Raw genomic sequence first — 18,445 nt, 5'->3', positions numbered from 1 at the left:
TATGGTCACAATTTAATTCAATGGAAATCAAATCTCTTGATCATGGAAAAGATTTCACATAATATGAATTGATAGCAATTAGCATTAAGAAATTTATGACAACTAATATAGATTGAACTACAAAAAGTAAAAGACAACTATCAAGTGGTGAAACATAATATGAAGAGTCAAATGAAGTGCTTGTTCTAGCTTGTGTAGGGAGTTTCAATTCACATTGTATATGGATTTCAAGGTGAGCAAACCAAGCATATAACCTAGCAAAGAGATGAGCACTAGTAACATTGTACATGCTTGATTTCGTTTAGAGAAGAGATTGTATCATTACGATATTCATGTTTCTCCTTCATCTGCCTAGGTGTGTCTTCATCAACCAATGAAGGGTGATGGAGTTTAGGTATTGGCTCTATCTTCCCCTAGCATGTCTTGGGTTATGAACCCAATTGGTTACCTCTACATGAATTTTTGAGTTAGAGTAGGCTTGCTCGTGACTAGTGATCTAAGCTTCAAGTTGGTATATTTCTTCTTGAATCTCTAGAAGAGTGGCAGACTAGAAAATGGTTGTGATGCCTTGGGCTTGGGCTTGAGCTCGAGGTCAACATTGAGGACACTTTCCCCTAGACCCCAGGTGACAATGCATTCAATCTCGGGACATACTGCACTGGATAAATGATGGCCACAATAGAATTTTCTCCCAAAACACCCAGAAACCCGAGGGATTAGAAATGAGAATGCTAAATAAATGTAAAATCCAGGAAGGTTCGTATTGTGAGAGAGGTATGATAGTTTCTAATGGAATACCATTCATGAGGGAGGGTAGATAAAATACTTTTGGAGGGTCCAACAACCACCAGGAGTGAACATCATTCGATCCACAACTCACCCCTGCTTAGCAAAGAGAATTGCAAGCCAATATCCACCAAATAAAAGAAAAAACAATGAAGGAATTGGACATATATAGAATTACACAATGTTGACTGACCCACTATACCTGCAACTGCATAGTCATGAGAGCTACATTATGGTTGATGCCTCCCACTCCTACAACATTGTTGGTGTGGTTACTGTCAGCTACCCAGGAGATGTGTCCAATTCTTTCCCTAGGATTTTCCCCTCATCGTTGCTCAACATCTAGTGCATGAGCTGAAGAACGCCAATCTCTGAAGCTAGGTCTCCCATATTTCCTATGTGTGCCAATCCATGGCATGGAAAAAGTCCATTGCCTCAACTACAAAATCCACAAAGGGGTGAGTTTTGGATTTTATTTATATATAATGGGTGTTATATAAAATCCACAACTCACCCCTCGCTTAGCTTAAAGAATTATAAGCCAACACCCACCAAATAAAAGAAAAAATAGTGAAGGTATTGACAAAACCAAAGGAATTAGACATGTAGAGAATTATGCAATGCTAACTGACCCACGAGACTTGCAATTGCATATTCATGAGAGCTATTTGATGGTTGATGCCTCTCGCTCCTACAACATGTATTGTCGTGGTTACTGTGAGTGGTTCAAGGGACGCGTCCAATGTTATCCCTAGGATTTTCCCCCACCATTAGTCAACATTCAGTGCATGAGCTGAAAAATGCCAACCTTTGAAGCTAGGTCTCCTATAATTTTTGTGCATGCCAATCCATGGCATGAAAAAAAGCCATTTCCCAAACCAGAAAGGAAGCTCACAATTTATGCCACATGCTTCTATCTTTGCCACCCAATTCAATCCCCTCACTCGCTAATGACTAAAGGAATTGCCCCACATGTGGCAGAGGTAAATCCCATGCTTAGTAGAAAAGCCAAAAAGCAAAGTCTCTCATCTTAGAGTGCTTGAGTATAGAGTAATTTGCCATAAAGATGAAAGCTAGCAATAGTTATTCCATGTGTATTGCGTGGGATGGGTTGACCAATCAAAAACCTTTTCTCTCTTCTAAAAATATCTAAACATTATTATTATAATAAACAATTTATTTATATTTTATATAACACCCATTATATATAAATAATTCAAATTAATTATTATAATAAAATAAATGTATAAAGAAATGTGAGTTTTCGACCCTGCACAGGGGAAGTGTTCTTATCAAAGAAACGTGCAAAATGCACATAAGTGTTCTTAATGAAGAAACGTGCACAATGCGGATAGTCTTTAATATTGCATAGAAGAAAAATTAACCTGTAGCAGACATCATACGCAATTACATCTTCATATATTCTCTTTCCACATTCATCTATGCTCTTCCGAACAAAGTCTACAATATATATATATCCGTAGAGAAACACAACTCTCAGAAAAAATTATCCGTAGAGAAACACAACTCTCAAACTCCATCGATAAACGAAAAGCATAGCGTGTTCCTCTACAACCTTGTCACTAAAACTCTACCAATAAATGAGAGGCATAGCGTGTCATTCTAAAACCTTTGCCATTGGGGAAAAGGTAGTAGACAGCATTGTCTTTCTTCTTTTCTGATCGTAACACCCCCGATAGCCCGAACTCTCGTTAGCTGACACTACTCAGCTCGGTAGTGGGCATGGTTAACTTCAACAAGTGAAGAATTACCGCCTAACTTTAAGTTTTTTGTGTGGAGACGTAATGCTGCTGGACCTCAAGAGTCAATGTCATGAATCTATCCGATAATTAATGAATTATCGGATAGATTCATGACATTGACTCTTGAGGTCCAGCAGCATTACGTCTCCTCGCATGATAGATTCATGACATTGACTCTTGAGGTCCAGCAGGAGACAAATAACAAGTTGTACTCAATGACGGAAACGTAAACCGACCAAATCAACTAAAAGTTGAAAATTGGTTGCAAATTTTCATCAGCATGCTGTGTGCAATGCCCATGATTTTTTAACCATTATAAGAACCAAACATAATCACCATGATAATTGTATTCAATCCCTTGGAGAAGCTGTATGAGTCGTAGCTCAACTCCTTAGTGGATTAACGGAAGAGAAACGAATAATGTCGAGCAATAATGACATGAATATGTTGGAGCAAAAGGGGAAACTTGCTCCCCATGCAGTAATTGTGCCATTTCCTGCACAGGGACATGTAAATGTTCTCATCAATTTGGCCCATTTGCTGGCTATGAGGGATGTTTTTGTCACTTTCGTTAATACTGAGTGGATACACAAACGCATGGTGGAAGCTTCAAAAGACCCTAAATCTCTTCTCTCCAGAAACGATCCCGAACTGGACCAGCAAGGACAAAGAATTCGATTTCTGTCTATTCCAGATGGTTTACCACCCGACCATGGTCGCACTTCCAACCTTGGCGAGTTATTTGTTGCCATGCAAAAGTTAGGGCCCACCTTGGAGGGGCTCCTTCGAAGCACTGAAGCAGCATGTCCACCCATCACGTTCATCGTCACAGACGCCTTCATGTCTTGTACGGAGGAAGTCGCAAGCAATATGAAAGTGCCGAGGGTTATCTTCTGGCCTGTATGTGCCGCCGCCTCCATTTCTCAATGCTACGCCAATTTCCTTCTTTCTGAGGGACATATTCCAGTAAATGGTATGTTCTCCATTTCCAGTAATTACAAGAGAGTTCACATTTTCTGATTGTTGATCAAATCATATTCTATAAATTATCCTTTAATTTCTATTAATTGAAATTTCTGTATTAATAATATTATTAATACCATATTATGATTCGCACTGACATGATTAATAAATTTTTCGCTTCATATTATATGCCAACTTCAATCATCCTTCATGATCCAAATAAATTATTTAATTTGATTGCTTTAATTTATGTACCAATAAAACCAAGAACCAAGATTAAAATTATTTAATTTGATGTCTTCTTCAATTTATGTACGAATAAAACCAAGAACCAAGGTTAACACAAAACTTAGTAAACTGTCAAATTTATTATTTAGATGCCATGTAACCAATAGGTAGACTTTATGTATGACATTATGACAAAACAATTACTTTTTGGTTTTCAGTGTACGCAAAATGTTCTATATGCCCGTTTTAAGTGATGGATTGTTTTAAATGATTGCAATCAATTGAGAGAGATACATAATTTGTCTGTGAGAGGTAGAAGCAAGATTAAGTTTGTGTATCCGGATTTTTCATAATTTATTTGTTTATGTGAATATTTTTAAGAAGTGTTTTTTGGTATTTTATGTTTTAATTTTTTTTTAAGATAAAAAAATCTGTAAATTATAATTTTTTGATATTTTAAAAATATAAATAAATTTTGTATATTAGATTATTTTTAACATTTAAATTATATAGGTTTTATAATTTTAATAAATTTTACTTAATTTCTAAAAAAAATAATATGCCGAAAACACTGAACATGAGAATATAGCCAACTCTTTTCGATAAATTTTACATATGAGTTCAGAAACTATGTTTATGTTGGATTTCAAACATAAAGTGTCTTTTTTGAACTGACACGGATGTTATGAATTTTTTTTTTGAAAAAAAAAAAAAAATGTAAAGTAACATTGATTTAACTACTAAAAGTTTATAGAAAGTATAAAGAGGATTTTAATGAATATAGATTCATCTTAAGCATGGATTTAACATAAGCTTAAGGGATTGAATTTCTTTATGTGCAAATTTTTTTAGAGTGCAAAATATAGTGTGTAATTTTTTTTTATTGTTACCAAACTGTAAAATATTAAGATTTAAACGTTTTAAAAGTAACATTGGTTTAACTACGAGAAGTCTATAGGAAGTATAAGGAGGATTTTAACCATTATCGATCCATCTTAAGCATGGATTTAACATGAGGTTAAAGGGATTGAATTTCTTTATGTTCAAACTTTTTAGAGTGCAAAATGCAATGTGTAATCATTTATTGTTACCAAACTGTAAAATTTTAAGTTTCAAAGGTTTTAACCATAAAAACTTATTTTTTCATGATACATATATAATTTTTTAAAATGTATAATACATACATAGTTGACATTAAAATATTTTACATAACATGTACATCAAGACATTCTACAATACAAATTAAAATGGTTTTTTTTATTATTAATATATTTTTAAGTATAGCTAGTATTAATATATTATATTGATAACTCACATTGAATATTTTATTATGTACAACATCAAAATATTTTCATTTAACTATTATATATATATATATATATATATATATATATATATATATATATATATAAATTTGATATCCACATAAATTAGTTAACATAAATTTTCAAATAATTTATTTAAATTTAATGTTAAAATATTTTTTAAAAATTTAAGATTTAAGATTTTTTTACTTTTAATTAGTTTATTCCTAACATATTTATATTTTTATTATAAAAAATATTATTATTCCATCTAAATTTTATTTTTATTTTTATTTTAAAAACACTTGTCAACTCCATATTAACATACTTACACATACAGCGAGGTTACAAAATTAGCCTCTTCTCTTAACTAATTCTCACGATTACATTTACGAGACCTAACTACACAATAAAAATGCATGATCGGTATCGATGCCTCTAAATATAAATGGTCTTGGTGAGTCTCGATGCAATCGAATATGAAAGATGAAACATTCATTCATAGTTATAGTTTTTACGTTCTGCTTATAAATCCTGGTTTGTTTCATTCAACTATTTTCATTTGCTCTGCAAAGACAATAACTATACTATGTTGGTACCTTCTTCAGTAACGGAGGCGAATAATCCAGAAAATTTCATCACATGTCTTCCCGGAAACATTCCCACCACTGAAGCCGACCGACCTGTTAACCTTCTATCGCTCCCAAGATCCATTCGACATTCTTTTCAAAGCCTTTCTCCATGAATCACAGAAGCAAAGCAAAGGCGACTGTGTATTATTGAACACGTTCAAGGAGCTCGAAGGGAGGTGTCACGCCCCTACACCTGCGGTGATCTTCCAACCGCTTGTAGCGAGGTGCGGCACCACTGAGCGCTTTCTTTTTAACAATACTAACACCCGTGGACTACACCTACTTCAACATGGACATACTTAGTTTATGTTTTTACGACCGAATAAAGCATTATCCTTTATACTTTAGTGAAGACCATTCTCAATTATTAACCATGTACAATAAACTGAGAACATCAACGATAATCAAGTACAAAGGGAGGGGCAACTCCCAGAAAGTCTGCCCAACAATGTATTATAACATATTTTCTTCAATAGTACAAATACAAGTGATGCTTGACAATCTTCAAGCCAACACTTAGAATAATTTTACAACAAGGCATAAACCAGCCTTTTTACAAGATTCCCTGCACCTTTGCATAAGAAGGAGTGCTCACCTGAGCCACTCAACCTCCCTACCAAATCCTGCATAAAACCGCACACTAGAACTCCCTCAAACCATAACCGTTCACATAAGAAAACTTACGAAGTCCTTAATTCTTATGCGCTTGAGATATGTGCATGTCCTTCCAAGACTACACACTTTTCCCCTTGTCCTTATGCGAGAGTTATGAGCGAAGATCATTGTTACAAATGAGCTCCAAGTTCATTTATTTATACACATTTCAACGTGTGTTTACAAAGGGGTGGGCAGCCCCATGGCCGACCCCACACACCCACTAATACATGCCCACAACGCCTTTACACAAGTCGGCTTTGTGGCTGTCCAAATCGTGGTATAAGTGTGCGTTCCCATACTTAGTCTTTTTTCACACGCTCCCTATTGTCGCAATGGTGTCACTCTCCTACTGCAGCTCGTCGCAAACGCGGTTGTCGCGCGCCCATCGTGTGCCCGTCGTGCGTTCGTGCCCGGCGCCCATCGCACCATCACTCGGAGGCCTAACAGGAGGGATGTAATAATGGCACTCTCTTTGAATGGTTGTCCTACTTTGGCCATTGGACCTCTTTTTCTTCCCAATTTTTTACAAGGAAGGGCATCGGGATGCAGTCTATGGGAGGAGGAGGAGGGCTGCCTCACCTGGATGGATATGCAACGATCGGGATCAGTTATATATATTTCGTTTGGGAGCACCGCTGTCAAATCAAAAAAACAGCTGGAGCAGCTAGCATTAGGGCTAGAAAATAGCGGACAACCTTTCTTGTGGGTTCTCAGGTTAGATATCGCAGATGGTCAGGTTGCAATTTTGCCTGAGGGCTTTGAAGAACGAACAAAGAAACGGGCAATGTTTGTGAAGTGGGTGCCATAGGTGAAAGTACTTGCCCACGCTTCAGTGGGATTATTCCTCACACACTGTGGTTGGAACTCTATGTTGGAGAGCATGAGCATGGGAGTTCCGTTAGTGGGATTCCCCTATTTTGGCGATCGGTTTCTCAACTGCAGATTCACTAAGGAGGTGTGGAAGATCAGCCTCGATTTTGAAGACGTGGATGTGGATGACCGCAAGGTGGTCAAGAAAGAAGAGGTTGAGGATGTTGTGAGGAGAATGATGAGAACAGCGGAAGGAAAGAAGATGAGAGACAACGTTCCCAAACCCAAAGAGTCGGTAACAAAGGCCGTCCTTCATGGAGGATCTTCTTTTCTGAACCTAAACACTTTCGTTAATGCCATGACTATGAGTAAAGTGCACCAATCCAAAACATGAAGCCATTTGACTTGAAGTCCAGAAGATGTCAAGAGAGCTTGGCTTTCAAGCCTTTCAGGTTTTACTCATAAGTGGGTTTACCACATATGCAAAACCAGTATCATTCTTAGAAAAGAAAATATTTTAGATGTTGAAAATATTAAATATGGTCATCACACTTGCTCCATTTCATGGCTTCAATGGCTTCATCTGGTATAGATTATGTAATCATGTACTACCTAGACTGTAATGGCTCATAATTGTCATCCTTTTCCTTCAAATGTTTTAAAGTAATTAAAATCAGATTCTTGGCACCGGTAATGTTTCTTTTTAAGTATCTTCTTTCACTGGACTCTACTCTATTTCTAGATGTTTTTATTGTGGCGGTTAAATGATCCGAGCACTAACAGAAGATCTAGCACCAACCAGAATTCTGGAAACTAGAGAAAAATTTATGCCCAGCTTACATGGCATCTCATAGTGCTTGAGGCATCTATAGATGACGTTGTGGCACGTAAGAAACTCAAATTGTCAAAAGCACACAACCTCGATGATCCATGCACGTGACTCTATCGTCTATGTGGTTGACACACCATTTCGCCTAGTTCTTCCAAATCATAGTTTAATCCATAAAATTCCAAGTAAATTCCAATGTACATAATTACTTTATTAGTCCTCCGGCATAGCAGGGACTATAGCGTTTGATGTTTGACACTATTAATTCATCAGTTGACTGGATTTTTTGGGGTTTCTTGTATTTTAACCAAAGTTGATTGCTACCAATTTTGGGTCCTGACAATTTTAGCCAAACTTTTGAATTTAGCCTCTTATTGCAGGCTTCACCTGCCCCAATGTTGTTTTTAGCGAGGGGAAGCTATTTTATCCTAAGTTTTTAACTAGCGGTTGTTATGTTTTTCTTCTCCAGTGTACCTTAAGATATCCAAAGTTTCATTATAATTATATGCGGCTCTTGCATGTGTGCAATCTGCCATGGTGCATCTTCCATCATTCACCATATGTTCGCCATGGTTGCACACATCTGCCATTGTGCATCTTCCATCGTTCACCATATGTTCGCCATGGTTTTTCATGAACCTTTTTTCATGGAAACTGTCCATTGTTCACCATATGTTTGCCATGGTTTTTCACGCACCATTTTTCATGGAAACTGTCCATCATTCACCGTATGTTTGCCATGGTTTTTCAAGCACCATTTTTCATGGAAACTATCCATAAGGCTCGAAGGAGAAACGGTCAGGGTACAAAACCTTACCTCTGCTCAAGGGAAAAACACTATTTCAGGCGTATGCAAATTATATGAGAAGTTTCGGAGATGTGTTCAGAGATATTCTCAGAAAAGTCATAGTGGTATGTCGATCTAAATCTCTTTACAATTAATTGAACGATATATTTCCATTTCAAGTTTTCCATTGAACTGAAATAATGTTGTTTGTTTCCTTTCCAAAACTGTAACTTTGACATACGTGCAGGAAATTCAAGTTGGAATGGGACCTTGTGGGGAGCTGAGGTATCCCTCATACCCTGAAAGCAACGACAACGTAAATCAACTTTCTTTTCCTGGACAACTAGAACTTAAAATCTATGTATCCAATATATTTCTCCATGTGACCACCCTAAATTCAATGTAACCACCTAAATTTTTGGAATCTATTTGTCCAGTACATGAAGGTTTCCTGAAGATCCTGTGCTTGGGAATGGAATTTGATGGATACCCCTATGTAGTGTATTCGTCCTGTTTTTTCAATAATCATTGCACCACTGCAAAATTTGAAAAAAATAAAAATATTAATAAAAGCTAAAATAAGAAATATAATAAATAAAAAAACTTGTAAACACGTGGGGGCAATGCATGCAACTCAAGCTATCTCGAACTTTTGGTTAGCTACTTGTGTGCATTACATGCTACATGTAGTTTTTGTTGCCTGGTTGGTTTTGCAATGGCGATGTTTCTAGCTACAAATAGAATTGATTTTCCTATGCACCTTCATTTGTTTCTTTCATGGCTTTTTCTTGCTTGGTCAAATCTATTGTGCCACACGGAGTCAAATATTTCTTCAGCTGAAACGAATAAATTAGGGTTCACCCTGCACGAATATGTCCATGGCCATTTACTCAATTCTGTCTTTGCTCTCGAAAAATGAGAGGGTTTTGAAAATCATATTTCGAGGGTTTTGAAAATCATTATTATTGTATAAAATAAGAATAAACTCATTATTATGGCATAGAATTATAATAGGAACGCAGTGCTCATGGCCAAAAAAAATATACCGTTGATAGCATAATATATACACTGCGAATTACAGAAAAATCTCCTGAAATTTAACCAAGCCTAAATTTAAAATTTTAGGGAAAATTAAATTCATGTCATTAAAACGTAATCTCAGAGAAAAAAAAATGTAGATTTATGGAGTTAAAAATGTGGAATTGAAAACTACCTCTGGAGAGCAACGAAGACTTGATAATGGAAAAAGAACACCTTTGGCTCTAGTATTCGTACTGGACATTGTTGGGGCAACAAGCGCTTCACTCATGTTCAATCGGTCAATCATTAGGAAAGCACTAAAATGGTATTCCTAGCCATTTGAGAAAATACTTGGTGATTCTATGCCCCAACCTTGTCTTCACAAGGCCTCATATAGAGGAAATAAATGACAAACAACGAGATGACCTCATTCTTCAAGGTGTTGAATGCAGTAAAAAATATGAATGCCTGAGTTATAACTGTGATGGCGAGTCCAAGGAATTCCCACACCCCCATCCACACAAGGCTAAGAACGACTCACAACACAGTAGAGATAAAAAAGCAGAGCAATTTCCAGGCCAAAGGGATTAACTAAATCCCTTTAGAGACCAATGTCACTCAATGAGAATGATCAATATGGATGCATAGGCTTTGTTCCTTGCCACTCGGATAGCAACGCAACAGTGGAATTGTAAATTAAAAAGTTTAATGAGTAATAAATTAAATTAAAAATAACCTACTAAAACCATAAAAATTTTAGATTAAGTATTAGAGGGCTTGCATGTAGGCCAGGTGGATTATTTGGCAATCCCATGTTTATATTCTGATAGCAACACAACAATGGATTTGTAAATCAAAAAGTTTAATGAAAAATAATAAATTAAATTAAAAATAACCTAATAAAAATATAAAAATTGTAGATTAAGTATTAGAGGGCTTGAATGTAGGCCAGGTGGATTCTTTGGCAATCCCATTTTTATATTCATGGTTGATTGATGTCTCCCGACTGAGAGGAGTATAATGAGAAGCTAAGTCGACTAAGTGTCCGCCTAGTTAGTCGACGAATACTATGTAATAGCTGATGGATGCCAGTGGAAAAGAATCGATGCAGCCGCTGCTTCTTGTCCGAAAATTTTAAACTGTCATGCGGTAGCTTTATACAGGACATATATAAATGCTCGTACAAATAATTTGGGCACTGCTTATATCAAATATTTTACTTGAGAAATGTTGACAGGAAGGAAGGCATTGGTTGAGCTTGAGATGGATCATAACAGGGAGAACAAAAATGGAAAAGAAGACTTTAATTTGGGTATGTATCCTTGTGGTCTACTTCCCTTAATTTCCAGTTATAGAGAATCGAAACCATTATGAGATGGTAATATTATTTTGTTTTCTCTTTTCAAGGGACTGATCTTGCCTTTCTTCAAGTAGTCCAACTATCCCCAAGATATGGTCATGATTATGTTGGCATGTGCATGTACAGTAGCAATTAGTAGATTTTCATCTTTGTACAATTGTATTGATTTTCTATTCAATGTGTGTTTATTACTAGTTATGCTTTATATTATGAGGTGCGGACTATTGATATCTATATAATTGGGATCCTTGTCTGTTAAAGTAACTCTGGGGAATACTCACAAAATATTAGAGGTTGCAGGCATTTTCATATATCTGGCACCAGGCGGAAGTGGATTATAGTGCAGAATATTTTATTTCTAGGGAAGCAAATTTAACATCTATAATTATATGAGATATAACCACTTTACAGTTATAACCACTCAATACAACTTTTGCCTCGGAGATCAAGTAGAAATTTAAGAGCTCTGCCACTTAATACAACTTTTGCCTGGAAGATAAAGCAGAAATTTAAGAGCTCTGCCAAGAACCTTCTGTGTTAGGATGCCATGATTATCTAAAGGGAGTTGTTTGTTATGTTATGTTACTCTGCGTATCAGCAGGAACCTGCGGATATTGTCCGGAGAAAAATATGGAGCTAACACGCATTTTTATGAACATCTTTTTCGCTTGATTTTGCAAGCAGCGCATGCAGGTGCGTACTTTATTCGTGCAGTGGAATCATACTTTATTCGTGCAATGGAATCAGTGGCGTAGCTCATCTGTGGAAAATGGAAATTGGTTGAATGAGCACCTGTTCTCATCAGTTTTTCTATTATCATGAGCGTTATATTACGGGATAATCCATTTAGACCTGTGTAAGCACAGCCAAGGTTTTTCTCAATATCAAAATGTGTTTTCTTCTTTCTGGTAAATGTTAATATAAGTTTAGTGATTTATGGTTATTATTAAAAACCATGAAAAGTTCACACAGTTTAATCCATTTAGAAATAGGTTAATCCATTTAGACTCGTGTAAGAGGATCCAATTTTTTTATTTTTTTAAGTAAATTATAATATTTTGAGTAAATTTATTATATTAGTTTAATAAATAGCACATAATTTTATTATAATTATTGAAATGTACAATTTTATAGATTTTAATTTTATAAATATATGTATGGAGAGGGTATAAATATGTATGTATGTGGCATAAAATTGGTAACGACATATCATTTTTTAAGTATAAAAATAAAGATATTAAATTTTATTTTGAGAATATGTATAAGTTAATAAAATTATGTTTCAGATTTTATTTTGAAAATAGATATAAGGCAATTAATTTTTGGAAGTAAAAATTTCTCAAATCAAAAAGTAGGTGAAGTAGGTGAATATTGTATTGATCTTCAAACGAGTAGTCTACTGCTACTGGTTCTAAGTAAGTAAGTATCATAGCTTGCTTATTTCTTGCCACTTCTGAATGCTATATTGTCTTTAAATTCGCTATTATATTATATCTCTGACTATGCCCCTGATGTATTGCAAGTAAATTCAAAGTGTTGAGAATCGATTTTCCTTCAAGTAAACACCATTCTTTGTGTCTTCTCTTTTGGGTTATAAATCCCCCATACTCATTTTCTAATTTTTAATTTGGGTTTCCTTGTTCCAGACATGAACCATTTCTCTTTGGCGACTGTTACATGACAACGTCTGAACCGAAGGGTCAAGTTCATTTTCAGAAATTAGAACTGTCGTATTACACACTGCTCTTTTTTATAATTTATTGGTTGAAACCTTTCCATTTTTATGGCACATAACATTGATTTTATATTTGAGGGCTTGGATGTTTATGTATCTTATTATTGAGACTGTTTAAGGAGCTCTATGTCCTCCGTTTATTATCTTTCTTTACTCAAAGGCAATGGCCATTAGGATTTTTGGTAATACTTTTAATGAAACTTGTTTTTGGCTTGATAAAAATATTTCGAATTTACCTAAATGTACCTTAGTGGTACTCCATCTATACTAGAAAATGCTTATTCTATTTGTTTATTTCTATTTTATATGTTCTAGAAGACCACGTCCGGAAAAGTGTTCCACTCACAGCAAAATATGCTTGAAGATGCAACCATACCATGTACCTAAGAGCCCATCCAAGGATCTAAAGTCCATGGCCAGAGATGCATGTTCAATGTATAATACACAGCCAAAGAAACAGGAAATACACAATTGAAGTGACAGGAAATCAATTTGATATGAATACCATACACGGAACTGGAATTTTTCAACCCCGCCAGGGACTACCGCTACGGCAGTGGCTCCCTTATTAAAATGTTAAAGGGGTATTAGTTAAGCATTACGAAATTAATGAGAATGGCAGATGTTTCATAAGTTAAAATTATAATGATTTTACAATTTTTTATCATCATTAAAAATATATGTACGTACAGATATTATTATTGGTTTAGTTTTTTTTATTACAATATTATTTTATAAATGATATGTGATTTAAGTCAATATGTTTTAAATTTTATAAAATATATAGTAGGTAAACATTATCAATTTTTCCTTTTATTTTTTTAATTATTTAATTATTTGAAAATTAGATTTATTTGTTTTTGTTTTTAAATTATATTTAAGAGAATTGGATTTATTACTGAAAAGAGACTATTAAATCAAAATCAATTCTAAAGAAATATTTTGAGGTAGAGTTAGTGATTTAATTTGATATTGTATCTAGGGAGGTTATATTAATGATCTTGTGATATGTGTATACAAAGAGTATCAAAGTTTAGACATACTTATTTCGTCAATTTTTTGTCCAAAGAAATAGGATTTAATGGTGAAAAGTAAGGAGTTATTCGCCATGCATAAGTGGATAAAAGTTCACCTCTATATCCTTCTTTTAAAATGAATTTAAAATTCTTATGTCATAATTACATTTGAAGGTTTCATTCTTTAAGGTGGCTAAGGTTTGAAACTCACCGTATTTGGGAGGAGATGCCCAAGGAAATCCACCCATGTTAATTGTTCATGTGGCCTAGATTAGGTACAATCCTCAGGTTATTTTTACAAAATAGACATAGTGAGTAGTGATTTTGATGTGAAATTTGTGGTATTTGGTAGGAGACATTGCAAATTTCCCCCCATGTTAAAGGTTGGTGTGGCCTAAGATGAATAACTTTTGTGTTGTAAATTTCTCTTTATAATAAAAAGAAAACAAAAAAACATTCATATTTAAATGTATTTTACTCTATTGAGAAATTAATAAAATAATAAGAATAACATTATGGGGAAATTGAAATGTGATATGCTAACAAATTTTAATGAGTATTCCTCTCTCTCTCTCTCTCTCTCTCTCTCTACACACACACACACACACACACACCGATATATATATATATATATATATATATATATATATATATATATATATATATATATATATATATATATATATATATATACTTTCTATTGTCAAAGAAAATAAAATTATATTGGTGTAGCGGATGTCCATCTAAGGACTTTGATAGAGCATGAATTTGACATACCCAAAAGAAGAGACTACGATAGATTTGGTAGACCAAACAGAACCACTCGACATCGGTATGGTCTTCAAAGTGACTCTTCTTTCCTCTCTTTCTCGCAACCTTTTTCTGACCTACAGGAGGCGAATCAACCAATGTAATTTGTAGATTATTGGTGAGATCTAAAGGAGATTCCCTATCGGTCTCAAAAGAAATACATTCATGTGCACACTTTAAAATACCCAAAGAGATGTCTTGACTTCCCAATTTCCTATTTTCAAGGGGTACTGAGATCCGTATTGAAGCTGCATAAGTTTTATGAGGAGTGACAATTTGATCTTACTTCTCTGGAGTCATACCATTGTCAACACCATTCTCCTCTTGATTTGAAATGGAAGAAGTCTCACCCTCCATAGAGGACGGGTTAACAAGTTTCAAACTTTTAGATTTTGAAGATCTAAAGTGTTGTCTCTTGATGTAATTTAATAGAGGGTAGGAATTATATATATGGCTAGTTTGTAGACAAATTCAACACTAAAACACAATACTCTCGTAATCCATAGGTTGGGTTCAATGAAAACCACTAATTTTTAAATTGTTTTAATCTAACATCCCTTTAATAATGTCAATTTCCACACATATTTCAATAAAGTCACTACAACAAAACCCTATCATTAGCATCCGTTTTTGCTTCCTTTTTTGCATCTAGAGATTTTGGTGCTCTTTGTGTCCATTTATCAAATATGGTGAAAAACATGATGCAAAGTTTTCACCAAGTTTTGCACCAAGTCTTACATCAAGTTTATCACCAGGGATTGTAATAGGTTTTACACCAGATTTTACACCAATTTTATGCCATGTTTTATGCCAAGTTTTGTGCCATCCTTTGCACCATTTTTTGCATCAAGTTTGGCACCTAATTTTGTTTCACCATCTTTTGCATCCTCTATTGCATCCACTTTTTGCGCCTACACTTGCGTCAACTTTTGCATCATCTCTTGCATCCCCTTTTGCATCATTTTTTAAATCATTTTTTGCATCCATTTTTGCATATTTTTTTGCATCTAATTTTGCATTTACTTTTGTTGCATTGACTTTTACATCTTTTTTTGCATCCATATTTACATCCTCTTTTTCATCTGTTATTGTGTTCACTATTGCATCCATTTTTCTTGTGCCATAATTTGCACCTAGTTTGACACCTCCCTTTGCACCCTTTTTTGTTTCTAAATTTGCATCTCATATACATCTAGGTTTTGATAGACTTTTACATCTATTTTTAATCCATTTTTATATCCCCTTTTGCTCAATATTTGCATAAGGTTTTGTGTCTCGTATTGCATCTACTTTTGCATAAAATTTTGTTGCATCAACTTTTGCATCATATTTTACATCCATTGTTTCACCCATGTTTACGCCCACTTTTACATCCCTTTTTGCATACTATTTTTCATCTTCATTTGCTTCTTTTTTTGCATCTATCATTACATCCACTTTTGTTGTGACACAATTTGTGCCATGTTTTGTACTTACTGTTGTACCCACGTTTTCTTCCAATTTTGCATCCATCTTCACATCCTCTTTTGCATAAAATATTGCATCTATTTTTTCATCCACTTTTGTGTGGGTTTTGCATCTAACAATGTAAACTTTGAAACGGGAACTGATACTGTTACCCGTTTCGTAGAGATAGCAAAAAAATGACCCGATTTTCAAAAGTGGTGATGCAGAATACACATGTTTTTTTTAGAACATGGTTTTTGGAACTTTAATTTTTTTCATGTGCATTAAGTTTTAGAATGGTAGTGATTTTCATGCTGATTTAAAAAAGTGGTTATTCTGCATCGCACCCTTTTTTTAAAAGACCTATTTTTTGACTTTAAATTTTTTTATTGTATGGAATGTAAATAATTATTTTTTAAAATTAATAATTTTGGAAGTGGTCTTCTTCTTCATATTATCTTGTTTTTAATTTTTTTTTGTAGTGAGGTTTTTATTGTTTTGCATATTTAAAGAAGAATGTTGATATTTTGCATTTTCGATATTCAACATATTTATACATTGTTAATTAAATTTTCAATCCAAATGAAATAACTTTCTGTAAAAAACAAATATAAAATATATATATATAAAAATAAAAAATAAAAAATAAAAAATGTTAAAAAAAATTATCTCATAAAGCCTAAAAGAATTTGGAAAAAATTAAAAATAATATATATATATATATATATATATATATATATATATATATATATATATATATAAAAGTAAGTAAAAATAGAGAAATTAAGAAAAAACATTAGCAAAACTAGGGAAAAAAATAAAAAAAATTAAAAACAAACTAGTTTAAAAAAAAATAGAAAATTAATGAAAAAACTAGTAAAATTAATATTTAAAAAAACAAAAATAAAATCAAATTATAAAAAAAACCCCAAAAAATATTAAAATGGCGGAAAATATATGTCTTTTCAAATGAAAAAATAAATAAATAAAACATTTACAATTTATCAAAAAAATACCTATTTTTGATTTTTTTTAAAATTCAAATTATAAAAAAAAACAAACAAACAAAAAAATAAATAAATAAATAAAAATAAAAATAAAAATAAATTGCATATTTTTTATTTTTTTATTTTTTTTAGAAGTTAATAATAATTATTTTTTTTAAAACTAACATTTTTATTTAAAAAAAATAAAAATAAAAAATATTTTTTTTTTAAACAAACCTTTTTTTTTAATTAAAAAAATCATTATTTTTTTTAAACAAACTTTTTTTTTTAATTAAAAAAATTATAATTTTTTAAACATTATAATTTTTAAATAAACATTATAATTATAATTTTTATTAAACAAACTTTTTTTTTTAATTAAAAAAATTATAATTTCTTTTTTTAATTTTCATATTTAAAAAAAATATTAAAAAAAAAATTAAAATAAACATTATAATTATAATTTTTATTAAACAAAGTTTTTTTTTTAATTAAAAAAATTATAATTTTTTTTAATTTTCGCATTTAAAAAAATTATTAAAAAAATAAAATTTAAATTATAATTTTTTGTTAACGGAGTTATTTATTTTTTATTAAAAAAAATTAATTTTTTTTTTTTGCCACTGCCCCCGGCTGCCCGTGGTGGCGCGGCCGTAGGCGAAGGGCCTGCCCACAGGCACCTCCGCCCACGGCCGTGCCACCACGGGCGGCCGGGGGGCGGGCGGTCGATTCCTCTTTTTATTTCCTGTGCTATTTATTTTACGGGACTCCTTTCTGATTCCCAATGAAACTAGGTCCGAGGACACGAGATACGATACTATGTCTTCTTTAAAGAACTATTGGTTCTGAGATGTTGTCCTCGAGGTCTTACTTCGTCCGTATTACTTTCCACCTTATTAATTCCCAGCCTTCCTTTTCTTTCCCTCGCTGCGCACATACATAAGGAGTTTCCCGAATTCGGCAGAAATGAAGAAAAGGTAATGGGCCCAATTCCATTATATATATATGGGCTAAGGCCTTATATATCCACTCGATGCCCGGATCGAATGAACAGACAGAACGAAAGCTTTCTATTCTAGCATTTCTTACTATCTTCTCGTTAATAGTATCGCCATTAATATATCTTACGGTTTAATCACTAATTCAGGCATAGGTAGGACTGTTACAGAATATCTGGTTACAGCCTCTCGGGTTACAGACCTTCTCTTGGTTGGTATTATTAGCCTTACCTTATTGGCCTTATTAGCGTATAGGCCTTACTTAGCCCTATCTGATTTGGTTCCTGACTTAGATAAAATACGCCAGTCAATAAT

The 18,445-nt window shown here is 33.4% G+C and overlaps 1 pseudogene; it reads left to right on the top strand.

Moving 5' to 3' along the window:
* Positions 1-2,850: 2,850 nt before the first annotated feature.
* Positions 2,851-7,537, top strand: LOC149189305 (UDP-glycosyltransferase 85A1-like; annotated as a pseudogene).
* Positions 7,538-18,445: the final 10,908 nt, after the last annotated feature.

Source organism: Pinus tabuliformis, chromosome 3_1 (assembly GCF_031772625.1).
Source record: "Pinus tabuliformis cultivar Carrire ecotype Pingquan chromosome 3_1, CPIR1, whole genome shotgun sequence".
NCBI classification, from domain to species: Eukaryota; Viridiplantae; Streptophyta; class Pinopsida; order Pinales; family Pinaceae; genus Pinus; species Pinus tabuliformis.
The sequence above is the reverse complement of the archived record's forward strand: the minus strand, read 5'-3'. Positions and strand labels throughout refer to the sequence as shown.